The sequence below is a fragment of the Ambystoma mexicanum genome, chromosome 4p (genome assembly GCF_040938575.1).
Source record: "Ambystoma mexicanum isolate Mex_15411 chromosome 4p, UKY_AmexF1_1, whole genome shotgun sequence".
In the NCBI taxonomy this organism is placed as follows: Eukaryota; Metazoa; Chordata; class Amphibia; order Caudata; family Ambystomatidae; genus Ambystoma; species Ambystoma mexicanum.
Window position 1 is genome coordinate 203099799 of NC_090927.1, and position 13121 is coordinate 203112919.

General features: G+C 47.9%; 1 protein-coding gene across 10 annotated transcripts in view; it reads left to right on the plus strand.

The window, feature by feature from the left end:
- Positions 1 to 13121, plus strand: part of HMBOX1 (homeobox containing 1) — an 802934-nt gene that overhangs the window by 291393 nt on the left and 498420 nt on the right. The gene's annotated exons all lie outside the window — the stretch shown is intronic.

Sequence of the window (13121 nt, forward strand, 5' to 3'; positions counted from 1 at the left end):
GAAACTGACGCTGCAGGGATAGTGGGAAGACGGCTGTGGACACTGCCGTAAAGTTAAGTAGGTACGCAAGCGGGTACAGCAATGCGTGCCAGGGGATGCAGACAAAGTGATCTATCACTGCGCTGCGCCGTAATGGGAGTTGACATTTCCGTCGTCGGCATTATGGGAGGCATAGTGATCACATAGATCGATTAGGATGAGATAGTGCAGCAATTTAATTACGGCAGAAGTGAGATCTTAGCTGAAGAAAATAAAGCTTTCCTAAAAGCGCAGCTTCACGCTACGCAGCCAGCCACTGGGCGGCCTGGGGGGCAGGTACTGTCTGGCAGCACAGCTCTCCCAAGCCTTCGCCTGGAAAAGGACGACGGACCGGCCCAGATGGCTGAAACTGGAAGAAGACTGGTGCCCGGCACCAATTGAGGCGCTACCCCATATGAAGGAGCCCAAAAACGACCGGGACCCAAGCCCACTTACAGCGACTAAAAATACAGTAACATGCTGGAAGAAGGTGGCTCGCCTATGGAAATGCAGGAGCCCACTGGGACCACTCACTCCAGTCCTGGGTAACCCGGACTTCTCTCCAGGCACCAACACAAGTAGCTTCAACAAATGGCGGAAGGGCGGACTAAGGACCATATCCGATTTCTTCAAAGCCGGCAACCCCTTGAACTTCGAGGCCTGTAAAGCCAAATTTCAAGTGCCAGAATCGGAAAGGTTCAGATACACGCAACTAAGGCACTGGCTGTCCAACGCAAGTGTCAAGAAACAGGAAAGTAGAGACCTAACAGCGCTGGAAAGAACTTTGACCTCAGACACCCACAAGGGGAAAAAATCAACGCTATACAAGCTACTAGACAGAGCAGATCCGACTAAGAAAGAGCCTTACATGTTAAAATGGGAGAGAGATGTAGGAAAAGCCATCGAATTAGAAGAATGGTATCACATATGGACCCGAGCGAGAAGAAGCTCCAAATGCGTCACAAATAAAGAAGGCGCTTTCAAAGTGTGCTGTAGGTGGTACCACACCCCAGAAATCTTGCATAAGTGCAACCCGTCTATCCCACCACAATGCTGGAGAGGGTGCCCGGACACGGGCTCATTGTTCCACCTACTCTGGACCTGCCCGAAGGCCACCCAATTCTGGGGAAAATCCTAGAACAAATCAAATTAATAACGGGCCTCACAATCCCATGGGACCCGGGCATCATTCTCCTTGGAGCCTCCGGCGATGGCCAATTCCCCTTAACAGGCTGTATGGCAGACCTATGCTCCCACCTCCTCACGGCAGCAAAGATCGCCATCGCCAGACTCTGGAAAAATCCGGAATGCCCATCCACACAAATGTGGTGGACGAAGTGCTGGGAAATAGTGGCGGCCGAGAAAATCACAGCAACTTGGCCAAATTCGCTCAGACATGGGCCCCTTTCCTAGATTACACACAGAAGTTCCCAGGAGTGGCTAGACAACCTCCGACCCTACGATGGATGGGCAACCAAGCTTGAAAGGCAGACTAAGGGGCACGAAAGGGGAGGCCAATCCAGCCAGGCGAAACCCCTGGCACAAGAGTAGACCACCGACAAGGGAATGATGCCCAGCAGCAAGAGACCAGGCCCATCTGGGTAGACTGCGACATCCTGGGTCTCACGCTTGCCCCGAGGGTCCTACACCCCCCAAAGACTTTTGTTATTTGAATTGTTGTGTCTTCCGGTCCTCCTCCAAAGACGTTTTCTATTTGATTTATTAGGTCCTCTGCTCCTCCTCCAAAGACCTTTGTTATTGGTAGTATTAAGTGTTCTGTTATTTCAGGTTGTCCTCTTGTTCTTTCCCCTATTCTCCACTAATAATCCTCAAACATATCTTATGTAAAGCTATCCTAAGCTGGACTATGTATATTCTATGTGCAAAACCAAATAAAAAAAGTTTTGAAAATAAAAAAAGCAGCTTCACATTCCGCGATGGTATTACCCGTTATTAAAATGGGATGGGGAATAAATGGTCTCAAAGTGAAGTAGGGGCGGGTAGTGTTTGGTGGCACCTTAGAAGGAGTGGGATGCTGTGAGGTTACCACTGTGTGCAGAAGTGAACTAAATGGAATTGGGGGGTGGGGGTGTCGGCTGACGGGCTTTGGCAGCGCATGGAAGACCATCATCACGGACAGATGGATGCTGCACGTGCTCAAAGAGGGACACACCTTGGAATTTCAATGCAGGTGTCCTCGTATTCCCCCTGTGACTCAACAAGAACAGCACCTAGGGAAGCTGCCACAGGAGGTCCCCGCCACGTTAAAGAAGAGGACGATAGAACCCGTACCCTAGCGCCTCTGGGGCGCCGGAGTGCACTCCAGATACTTTCTGGTCCATAAAAAGTCAGGGTGGTGTAGGTCGATCTTGGATTTAAGGCGTCTCAACATGTACCTAAATTCCCAGAAGTTCAGGATGGCCACATTGCAGCACCTGCTCGGCCAGCTGGAAGAAGGCAATTTATGGCATTGCTGGTTCTAGTAGATGCCTACTTTCGCTTCCCCATCCACCGAAAGCCCTGGGAAGTTCCTGTGGCTCGTGATCCAAGGACAGCACTACCAGTTCAAGGCGCTCCCCTTCGGCCAGAAATCGGCCCCAGGGGTGTTTATGAAGTGCTTGACTCATGTGACAAAGCCACATTTTCCCTTACCTGGACGATCGGCTCATCCGATCCCGCTCCCACGTGGTGGTGAGCAAAAACACAGTGAGGACCGTGAGTCTGCTGACAGATCTGGGGTTTTCCATAAATTATCCAAAGTCCTGTTGGAGCCATCACAAAATGCTCTGTTTCTAAGTACCCATCTCAACACAGTCACTTTTCTGGCGTCCCCCTCGGAAGAGAGGGGGATGGCCATCCTGGTAAGGTACAGCGCCTGTCGTCATCGCAGGCAGCTACAGTACGGGAAGTCAAGTTGTTATTGTGCATGATGTCCTCATGCATCAACCTTGTCCCGCTTTAAAGGCTAATGATGAGACCTCTCCAAGAGTTTCCAGACGCAAGGTGGCTGTAGGTCGCAGGCTCTTGGATGGATACTATCGTCCTCAACAAGGACCACCACTGGAGAGCCCTTCCTCGCATCACGCAAGGAGCGGCATTTTAGGTCCCTCCGTACCAGGAGACGGTCACCACGGATGTCTCCCTGGAAGTTTGGGGTAGGGGAGGCCCATACCAGACAGTTACATGCCAGGGGCCTCTGGCTGCTGGAGGAGAAGGCCCTTCACATCAACTTCCTGCAACTTTGGGCAGTCTTCTTGGCTCTCAGATCGTTCCTACCGTCACTGAAGGGGAAGGTAGTGAGGATCTTCACGGACAACACCACCACCATGTTCTACATCTGGAAGAAGGGTTAGACTTGCTCTCCGGCTCTCTCCCGGAGGTGCAGACTCTGTGGCGCTGGGCCATTCTTCAGGACCTATTCCTCGTCCACTTTAATCTGGCAGGCATCAACAACACCATTGCAGACTCTCTCGCAAGGAAGCTGCATTCTTGCCACAAATGGGAGCTTCACCAGGATGAAGTGAATCTTCTGTTTCCGCGAGTGGGCTCAGTAACAGATCAACCTTTATGCGACAGTGTCAGTGGTACGCCAGCAGATTCCCGCAGCCAAGGAGCACGGAGGATGCCTTTTCGTTGCCGTGGGAAGGACTCAACCTTTACGCCTTTCCTCCTTTCCTGTCATGCTACGAGTGATCAACACACTCCAACAGTGTCACTGATCGCTGATCCGACAGCGTCACTCATCGCTCCAGCGTGGCTGTGACAAATCTAGTATCCAGACCTGGTACATCTATCAGCGACCACACCCATCAGGCTGCCTCTACTTCCCGATCTCACCGCCAGAGAGGGCGGGGTGATTCTACACCACGATTTGACATCGCTGTGCTTCAAGGCCTAGCTCCTGTCGACCTAGAGTTTGGACATTATTCCCTACCATTGGAATGTAAGGACATCCAGAAGATTACTCCTCTGCTTGTCACAGCCTAACAGCTCCTGACGTAGCTGCTTTCCTTGGCCAAGACTGGGCTGGGTCATACCTCCATGAAGGTGCACTAGTCTGCCATATCCCGTTACACCAGGACGCCGGGTAGGTCTCGCCTGTGGGCCTACAGACTCGTCAAGGAGTTCCTCAGAGGCCTCTTCAGGACTTTTCAATGTGGTCTTCACTAAGCTCATGGGGGGGCCCCTTTGGGACGGTTGCATCATATCCCTCTAAAATGTCTCTCATCAAAGACTGCTTTCCTCGTGGCGATCACCTTGGCCAGGCGGCTCGGGAAGATCTAGGCTCTGTCCTGCAAGCAGCCAGACTTGTCTTTCCACACTACAGGGATGGTGCTGCGCACACACCCCACCTTTATGCCAAAGGTCGGATCAGAGTTCCACCTCAACAAGCCTTTGGTATTGCCTGTTTTCTTCCTGAATCTGTCGTCACCAGAGGAGAGGACTTTGCATTCTTTGGACGTTGCTAGTGCCTTGAGGTTTTATTTGGCACGCACAAAGAGTTTTCTGAAGACTTCTAAATTGTTTGTCAATTTTGGACCCGTCTGTCATGGGAAGATCTTGTCGAAGGCTTCCATCCCCAGTTGGCTCTCTGACTACATCATACACTTTCATCGGCTGGCTAACAGACCTCTTCCAGCCCATCTGAAAGTCCATTCCACAAGCGCCAATGCAGCAATGACTACGTTTCTCTCTGGAGTGCCCCTGCTCGACATCTGCAGTGCTACTATGTGGAGGTCCACGCACACCTTCACAAGGTTCTACGACGTTGACAAGATTCCAGGGAGGAGTCCCGGGTCGGCCAACTGGTGCTACGCAACCTGTTCACTTGCAGTCAGTGTTTTTACTTCTGTTGAGCCTTGCCACCTACCGTGGTTGTGTGTTTATGGACTGCTGTGTAATATTTATTCATGCACATGTGAATCAATGCCAGACCCCATGCTGGAGAAGGTATACGTTACTTACCTGTAACTACTGTTCTTCAGCATGGGTATGGCATGGATTCATATGCAATCCCTCCTTCCCCTCTGTGGTTCCTCTTGGTTCATACTGCCACTGAGTCGGCTCTGCAAATCTGAAGATGGCCACCAGGGGTGGAGCTTAGGGAGGGGTCTGTCATTAGATGGATGCGGTGTATCCCAGAGTACAGTGATTAGTTTAGAGGAGAAATGCAGTGTTCAAGCTAAAGGGAAACTGCTTTTCTTTTTGCTGAGGATTCCTAGCCTGACGACAGGGATTATTCATGAGCATGTGAATCCATGCCAGGCACATTTTGGAGAACAGTGTTACAGGTAAGTAACTTGTACCTTCTAAGATGGATTCCCTATTCCAAAAACCAACAAGCGGGGTGCTTGTCAGGACATATTAGAAAGAATCTCCTGGGATGTTTTCGATTTGTTAAATGCAACAGGTTCAGTACTCACAAAAAGTTATCTTTCCCCCTCGTGGGATATTTATTTGCTCAGCCTTACGTGGGTTGTGTGCCCGCTCAGCCATTGTGGGGTATTCAGATTCTCAGCACGGCACAGGCTAGGGGTTTCTCAAACCATTTTGCTGGTCGCTTCTTGCACCATCTTCTGGGGTTGGCCTATTCTCAGCCCAGTGTGGGCTACAGTCCTGCTCAGCCCAGCTTTGGTTGTCCGTTCTTTTCCATTCTTGTGGGGTGAGTGGATTCGCAACCCAGCATGGGCTTGGTTGTGACCTCACTGCCTTCCATCTGCTCCTGGTACGATACAGTGTTCCTTCTTTCCAGCGGCAGTGCTTGTTAGCAGAGGCGGTCTCTCTGGCCTGCGCTCTCGACCTGGCACTGGTCTGCACATCAGCTTTCTCACGTCGATTTTTCATTCTGAGACTTCGGCGTTGGAAAGGCGGTATCGGGGTATGTCTTTTCTGGTTTAGCTTTGCTTCCTACTTCAATTGCGCAAAGCTTGTTGGAATCCCTGACTTTTTCGAAAGGGCAGTTTTCGGGCTGCCTTGTGTCTCCATCCACCACAACGACTTCTTGTCTCTTCGGCACAGCTCCTCTTGCGAGGGAGAGACTCCCTCCTCTGCATGGCTGTGCAAGCCAGCATTTCTTGCTTTCCAACTGATTCTCTCTCTCTCTGTTGGTGTCCATGTGTGTCTATGCCCCTTCATGGAATGGAAGTGGATATTTCATTGATTTCTGTCTTCACGAAAGGGTGGCAACAGATAGAGGTCAGAAACCAAGCCATCCACTTTAAAAGGGCCATGTGCATGATTGCCCTGTCCTCTAGGAAGGATATTGCGTAGCATGCTCACCTCTCTAGTCCCAAAGGCAGTGGCTCCTCTGGGAGAATTCCCTGGATTAGTCACAGCACACTTGTCAGGAGGATATTTTGATTTGCTAAAACATAGCTATAGAACATCAGTAGCCTGTGAGAAAACATAGCAAGTGACAAATAAATTTTAAAGACTTTATCCCAACCCTACCCTACGGTAAATGTACATGAAAAGCGATCGGGTCCTGGAGCATAAACAACAAATGTCAAGATGTATTAAACTAGAAGATTAGTGTTACTAATCTAATATGGGGTACTTGTCCCTGGCAGGTTCTCCAATCTACTACAATGTCTATGGGATATAGCACCCATCATGCTTCTTACGCAAAACCTCAGTTACAGGGATAAAGGAGCCTGCGTGCTTCTTGTTTCACCGCCACAGTGAGAAGTATATAGTGCATAGCAGCTTTGTTACTCCACATAGCCACAGATGTATAGAGACCAGCTACTACTTTTCTCAATTTGGCTTTACAGTGATATAGCGCCCAGCTCACTTTAATGAATCCAGCAGGATAATGCCTGGCCCAGTTCTTCCTGTTCCATGGATGTAGTAGCCATTCTTCCCTAAGGAATATAGTGTCCATCTCACTCTGTATACAGGATATGGTACCCTTACCAGCGATGAGGGATGTCTGGCCCGTCCTAGTGACATGGAATATAGTGCCCTCCCACCATCTACCAGTTCAGTCATTACAAGAAACTTGCCCTTTCCCTCATCTCCCAGGTTTATCAGCTCTGCCGAGACACTCTGCTTCTTTTACCACTGCCTACACATCTGCTTCCCTCCTAGCCAATGCTTTGGAAACTGGCCAACTTCCGGATTGACTAGGGTGGCTATGTGTTACTCTACCACAATGGTATTGTAGTGAGGCTTAGCAGAATTTAAGGCAGTGCGTGAAATAGGTGATGGGTAGCTTTTTTATGCAGGCATTGATGCATAGCGAGGGTGAAAGGCGGAGAACACTTGCTGACTGCTGTTTGATATAGCAATACAAAGCAAGATTGAAAGAAGAACACCCTCTAGTTTATAGTGTGGGATGGGAGTCCCACTAAAGGCTAGTTAAGTCCTACTTGAAGTCTGCTGAACAGGTTGAGCCCCACCAGGTTTAAACAAGAGACTCTGGAGATATATGGCTCACCTGGAAGAGGAGGAAGAGGGTAGGGAGTGTGGAGAAAGAAATCATGTATTTTTCTGCTTCAGTGCTGGCTCGTAATGGGTAGAGCTTTGGACTTTTATGAGGACAATCTCATTTGAAGGGCAATATGGGGTTCACAATTGTGATGTTACCCACATGCTAAGGAACTCTTCTTGCTGAGGGTGTATGAATAAGGCATTTGGATGCAGTTGCTGACTACGGGTTGGATAAGGACACCTACTTTGGCTGCAGCAGGTAGTATGTGTTTGCAGGCAGCAGTGGAATTTCCACCCAGTACTAGAAGTATTACTGCTGAATAACAGTCCAAACCGTGCTGGATAAAGATCAAATAAATTGCTGCAAGCAAAAATCAATACAGTTAAAGTTGAAAAATGAGCAGTACAGCGTGTGCAGAAGCATAAATAGAGCTGCATGTGCTTTAGGATTCATCTACATATGACCTACAGGGGGAATCAGAAATAGTGCATGTTGTAAGTTAATAAAATAGGGCCTTATGAGGATGATCAATGCCTAGTGTGCCGCAGGTTAATCAATTTAAAGCGTAGATCGTGGGTGACAGAAGGCATGCAAAGTAATCAACATACTGCTTGTAGGGGAATCAATCCAAAACATGCTGGATGAAGGTCAACACACTGCCTGCATTGATTTATCAAATAACTGTACATACTGGGCCATATACACTCGGAAGGAAATCAACAACGAGACCATTGGGGGCAATATTAGAATGTGGAATACAGTAAGACTTTTTTATGGAGAAACCTGGTTGCAGGCCAAATAGAACTTTATATCTGATGTGTTTGCCTGTCCCCCTTTCTTAAAGTTACACTAGTGTAAACATTTATGCCTGTATGATAACTATTAGTTGCACCCACGACTGTATGATAACATCATGTTGTTAATTAAGCACTGGCCTCCCCAGGGGGCCCCCATGTAACCGGATTAGCGCCCTGATGCCTTCTGGCTTGTCCGTGCTATAAAAATTAAAAAAGAATAAAATAAATAAGGGTCTGCTACCCACACAAGACCAAAACCAGAGAGCAGGGCTATCTGGAATGGAATCTTTAACTATACGAGTAGAACATTAGGTACAGGAAAGAAATAATGTAACCACTATCCATAACAAAATAAAATCACAGCCCTATCAATTTTCAGAATAGCTCAGAAAAAGGGCAAAGCATACTTTCATATTAATCATCCAACTCTAAAATTAGAACTCAAGAAAATTCAACTAAGACGCCCAAAGGAGGAAATGATGGAATAAATGAGAACAAAACGCAACTCCTAGTTAACAAATGTGCCCTACCCGGAGTTCACCACAAGTCTCTTCTTCCACCCTCCCTCAAAGATATTGCAAGTCAAGGCTTAAAGTGTAGGAACTAAAAAAAGACCAGCAAGTATAACTAAAGACAACCGGCAGTTCAGACATTATTCTTTGATAGGTCTTCCAACAGTGATCTTGCAGCGTCTTTTGGAGAGAAAGAATACACCCCCAATATTACAAAACTCGGGCAAGTAGTAGATGCCATCAAAGCCATTATTCCCTTCTCAGCTCGCTCTTTCTGGATCTCCTATAAGGATTTCTCCTGCTTCAAGGTTGTGTAGTTCTGGAAAATGCAGAAGATTATGAGAATTAAACAATACAGATTTCTTCTTAATAGCAGCTCAAAGACGTTTCCTCTGGTATCGGGATGCAAAACACTGCCATGACTATTCTGCCCTCAAATTAACTAGGGTCTGATAATTTTGTTCACAGCCTGTAGACTTTCCATACCAACCACGTCTATCGCAATTTAGTCGCCTATCCGATCATGCAGAAACCTGTACAATGTAATGTTTATATCTTCTGAACCAGTCTCATCTGGTATTCCCAGCACCCTGATTTGTGTACCTCTCCTCATATTTCTTAACTAAGGCTTTAACTTTGACATCGAGCTGAAAATGCAATGTATTGCACACTTGAATCCAACATCCAGGGCCTCAGCCACTGCTTCATTTCTACTTTCATTGATGAGCTCCACTTCTAACCTCATCAATCACTTTGCCAGCCTGGACCATTCTGGCATTGAACTCTTCAATGCTCAACATTCATGACAACGCCCCCAGACCCATGGGTATGACGGAGTTAGTACAACATGAATCTGAACACAAGCAGATACAAAATGCAGGGTTACAGACAGTAGTTCTTATTCGTATTTTCGAACAGCCATGTTTTGGTTAGTGTTTTAAAGGTTGTGAAGGATTGCTCATTGCAGATATGAGCAGGTAGTGCATTCCAGAGGGTGGGAGAAGTGACACAGAAGCGGACTCCTCCAGCTCTTTTTCTCTTAAAGCCTGGGGTAAACAATGAGATACTGAATTAGATCTCAGCATGCGTGTGAGGGCATTCACATTAATGCAGTTGGTAAGGTACTGGGGGAATCTTTGTACACACAGTGATGAGTGATGGAGAATGTTTTGAATTCTACCCGGGCTTTGATAGGCAACCAATGGGCTTCGCCGCGTTTATGGTCATTGCATCCAATTCCTTGCATTAACATGCATTTGCATAACATTTTTACCATCTAAAAAATGTGCATCAAATGCATTTTTTTTTTAGGGGGGGGGGGGTTCACACCCCCAATCCCCTGTTTTTACCTTTAAAATACACCTGAACAAAAATTAACCTTTTACCCCCCCTCTCAAACCCCCAAAATAGCTGCAATGACCAGATACCGCTGCAGAGATATTATCTGATCTTTTAAACCCGAGGGCAGGGCGCAGAGCTTTATTCTGGAGAAGTTGGCATTTTGACATGTTGGATTTAGAGTTGTACATGAGCAGGACATTGCAATAGTCGAGTTTGGTGAGGGTCAATGCTCGAGTTGGTGTAAAGCAGTTGCTCAGGGAGAGGAACTGCCTGCACAGTAATAAGAGTCTGGCTGTGTAGGCAGTGGGAAAGGCAAGGGCATTAACCTGTTTGTTCATATTTAGGTCGGCTTCGAGATAGACCCTTAGTGTTGACACTGGGATGGGTGTGCCATCAATGCAGAAGGATGATAAGGTGGAGTCAAGGTGTCTGATCCTGTGAGGGGATTCATTGATAAGGAGTTCTGTTTTCTCATCATTCAGACATATAGGGTGTGGGTAGCCATCCAGTTTTGGATGGTGCTGTAGACTTCATTCATTTTAATGGAGTCACTGTCGTGATGACCAGAGAGCGGGATGGGATCCGAGTATCATCCACGAAGTTAGTGTAGGTGATACCAGTGGCATCAAGGAGGTGAAAGAGGTGCTTTGTGTATCTGTTGTAGAGTGTGGGTGACAGGCATGAACCTTGTGGAACACAGAGAGCTGCTGGGATGGCATCGGTAGCCGATTGATCCATGCGGCAGCTTCCGGTGAGAAGTAGGAGTGTTGGTTGAGGTGCTGGCAGCAAATATTATGCTCAACTAAGTCAAGGCTGCGGAGAGATACAGTAGTAGGAGGATTGCAAGGTTACCAGAGTCTCGGATGGAGTCCATTTGTATTTTGAGGTCGAGTGGGACAGTTTCTGTGCTGTTTATGGGGCGGAAGCCCAATGACCTTTTGCCGAGTAGGTAGTTGCTTTCTAGAAATTGCTACGCGTTCCAAAATCTTTAGAAGGAAAGGTACAGTGGTGATAGGACGGTGGTGTGCCGTCTCGTCGAGTCGATGTACCTCAAGGGCGTCCGTTCGACTGTCGATGTCACCATCAGTATAAATGGTGCTTCTCAGATCGAATGCTTTGAAGAATTATGGCGCACTTCGGCTCTTCACTGAACTTCGAGACCCAAGCTACTCCTCACTGATGGCGCCCAACAAGGCTGAAACATGTCTGGGGATGCTTGTGGTCTCGTGCAGAAGGGATGTGACCTAGCAGTTCGGGCTAGACTGCCCCTTTTGGGGTGGGGCCAAGCTAGATTTGCATATGGTCTTTCCCCTTCTGTAATGGCTTGGCAGGCGAAGAACAGTGGTATGGAGGGTTGCCCAGAGCAATGCCAGTGGTTAAGATTCATTCTAAACCTTCCAGCCATCACCTCTTTGTTTTTGCCCACAAAAAAGGGTCTCAACAAATTGGGAAACACCAGAGACTGCGCCTGCAGCAATTAAAAGGTTTAAAAAAATATAGGCCATCCAGCAGTGACCCAGAGTACTTAACAAAGCACCCAACACCAGAAAGTTGGTGGTTCATCATACCCCTCTATCCTTCCCGGTAGGGATAAGAGAGTGGACGCCTGGGCGAGAAAAATATGTACTGCTGGTAGTATGGCTTTAAAATCAACTTGACACAACCTGTGCCTTGTCAGAGTTTACATTTACCCTTTGGGACTGTGTAGCTATGACGGCTAACCACATCCCAGAAGGAGAAGAAAGACGGCTTCCTGGCTTTCAAGGATGGTAAGGAGGCAGTGTGTGAAGGCCTCCAGTAAGGTCTGGATACTGCAGATAGCATCAGCAGATTCATGGCAACTAGCACAGTGTTGCACCTTTTTGCGTGTTTGAGGATGTCTGGATTTGCACCAGATGTGCAGGCTACACTCCTCAATATGCCCTTTGACGGCTCAATGCTGTTTGGTAGCAAGGCGGATGAAAAAGCTGCATCCCTCGAAAGCGGCGGGTACATCTTAGTGACACCATTAGACAGCTTCAACACTCCTACCCTGGTTCACCATCTTGGAGGGGTAAGTCCTTTCGATTCTACTCCTGAGTTGGAAGAGGACAAGCCAGTCATAGGGAGAGGTCAGAAGGTTCCCTCGTGGTGGACGAGCGAGAGGTGCTAAGTCAGAACAAGCAGTGGCAGCTTTACCCTCCGCTGCCCCTTCAGCCGCCTCAAAACCACTCTGAGGCCTTGACTTGCAAGACCCAAGTGGGAGGCAGACTTTCTCAGCATCTGAAAGAATGGCGCGGTATTACTTCAGATGCTTGGGCACTGGAAACCGTAGCCCAAGGTTACTTACTTCCTTTTCAAAAAAGGCCTCCGTATCATCCACCGGGAAGCAACTCTTTCAAAGATCCAGATCCGCTCCTTGTGCCTGAAATTTTGACCCTGCTAGAGAAAGGTGCTATAGAACCAGTACCTGTGACAGAGAGGATCAAGGGTTAGTACTCCCCGTATTTTCTAATTCCCAAAAAGGACAGAGGATTGAGACCCATCTTGGACTTGAGAAACTTGAACAAGTACCTCACAAAAGAAAAGTTCAAGATGGTTATCCTTTCTCAGATCCTTCAGCCTCTCCAACTCCAAGACTGGATGGTGTCGTTGGACCTTCAGGATGCTTACTTTAATGTGTCTATCCATCACAAGCACAGAAAGTACCTGAGGTTCGCGGTTGGCGGTTCTCATTATCGGTTTTGAGTTCTGCCATTCGGGCTGACCTCAGCCCTGAGGGTTTTTATCAAGTTAATGGTGGTGGTGGCAGCGAGTCTCAGGAGAGTGGGTGGGGGATTCACGTCTACCCCTACCTAGACGATTGGCTGATCAGAGCACATTCAACTGAACAAGCTCGGGATCATCTCAGCGTAACCTGACACTCTCTCCGCAGACTGGGCTTCTTCTTCAATTACAAGACGTCCCACATGATACCATCTCATAGGCTCTAATTTATTGGAGCAGTCCTGGATGCTTCCTCGGAAAGCCTTGCCACGCGAG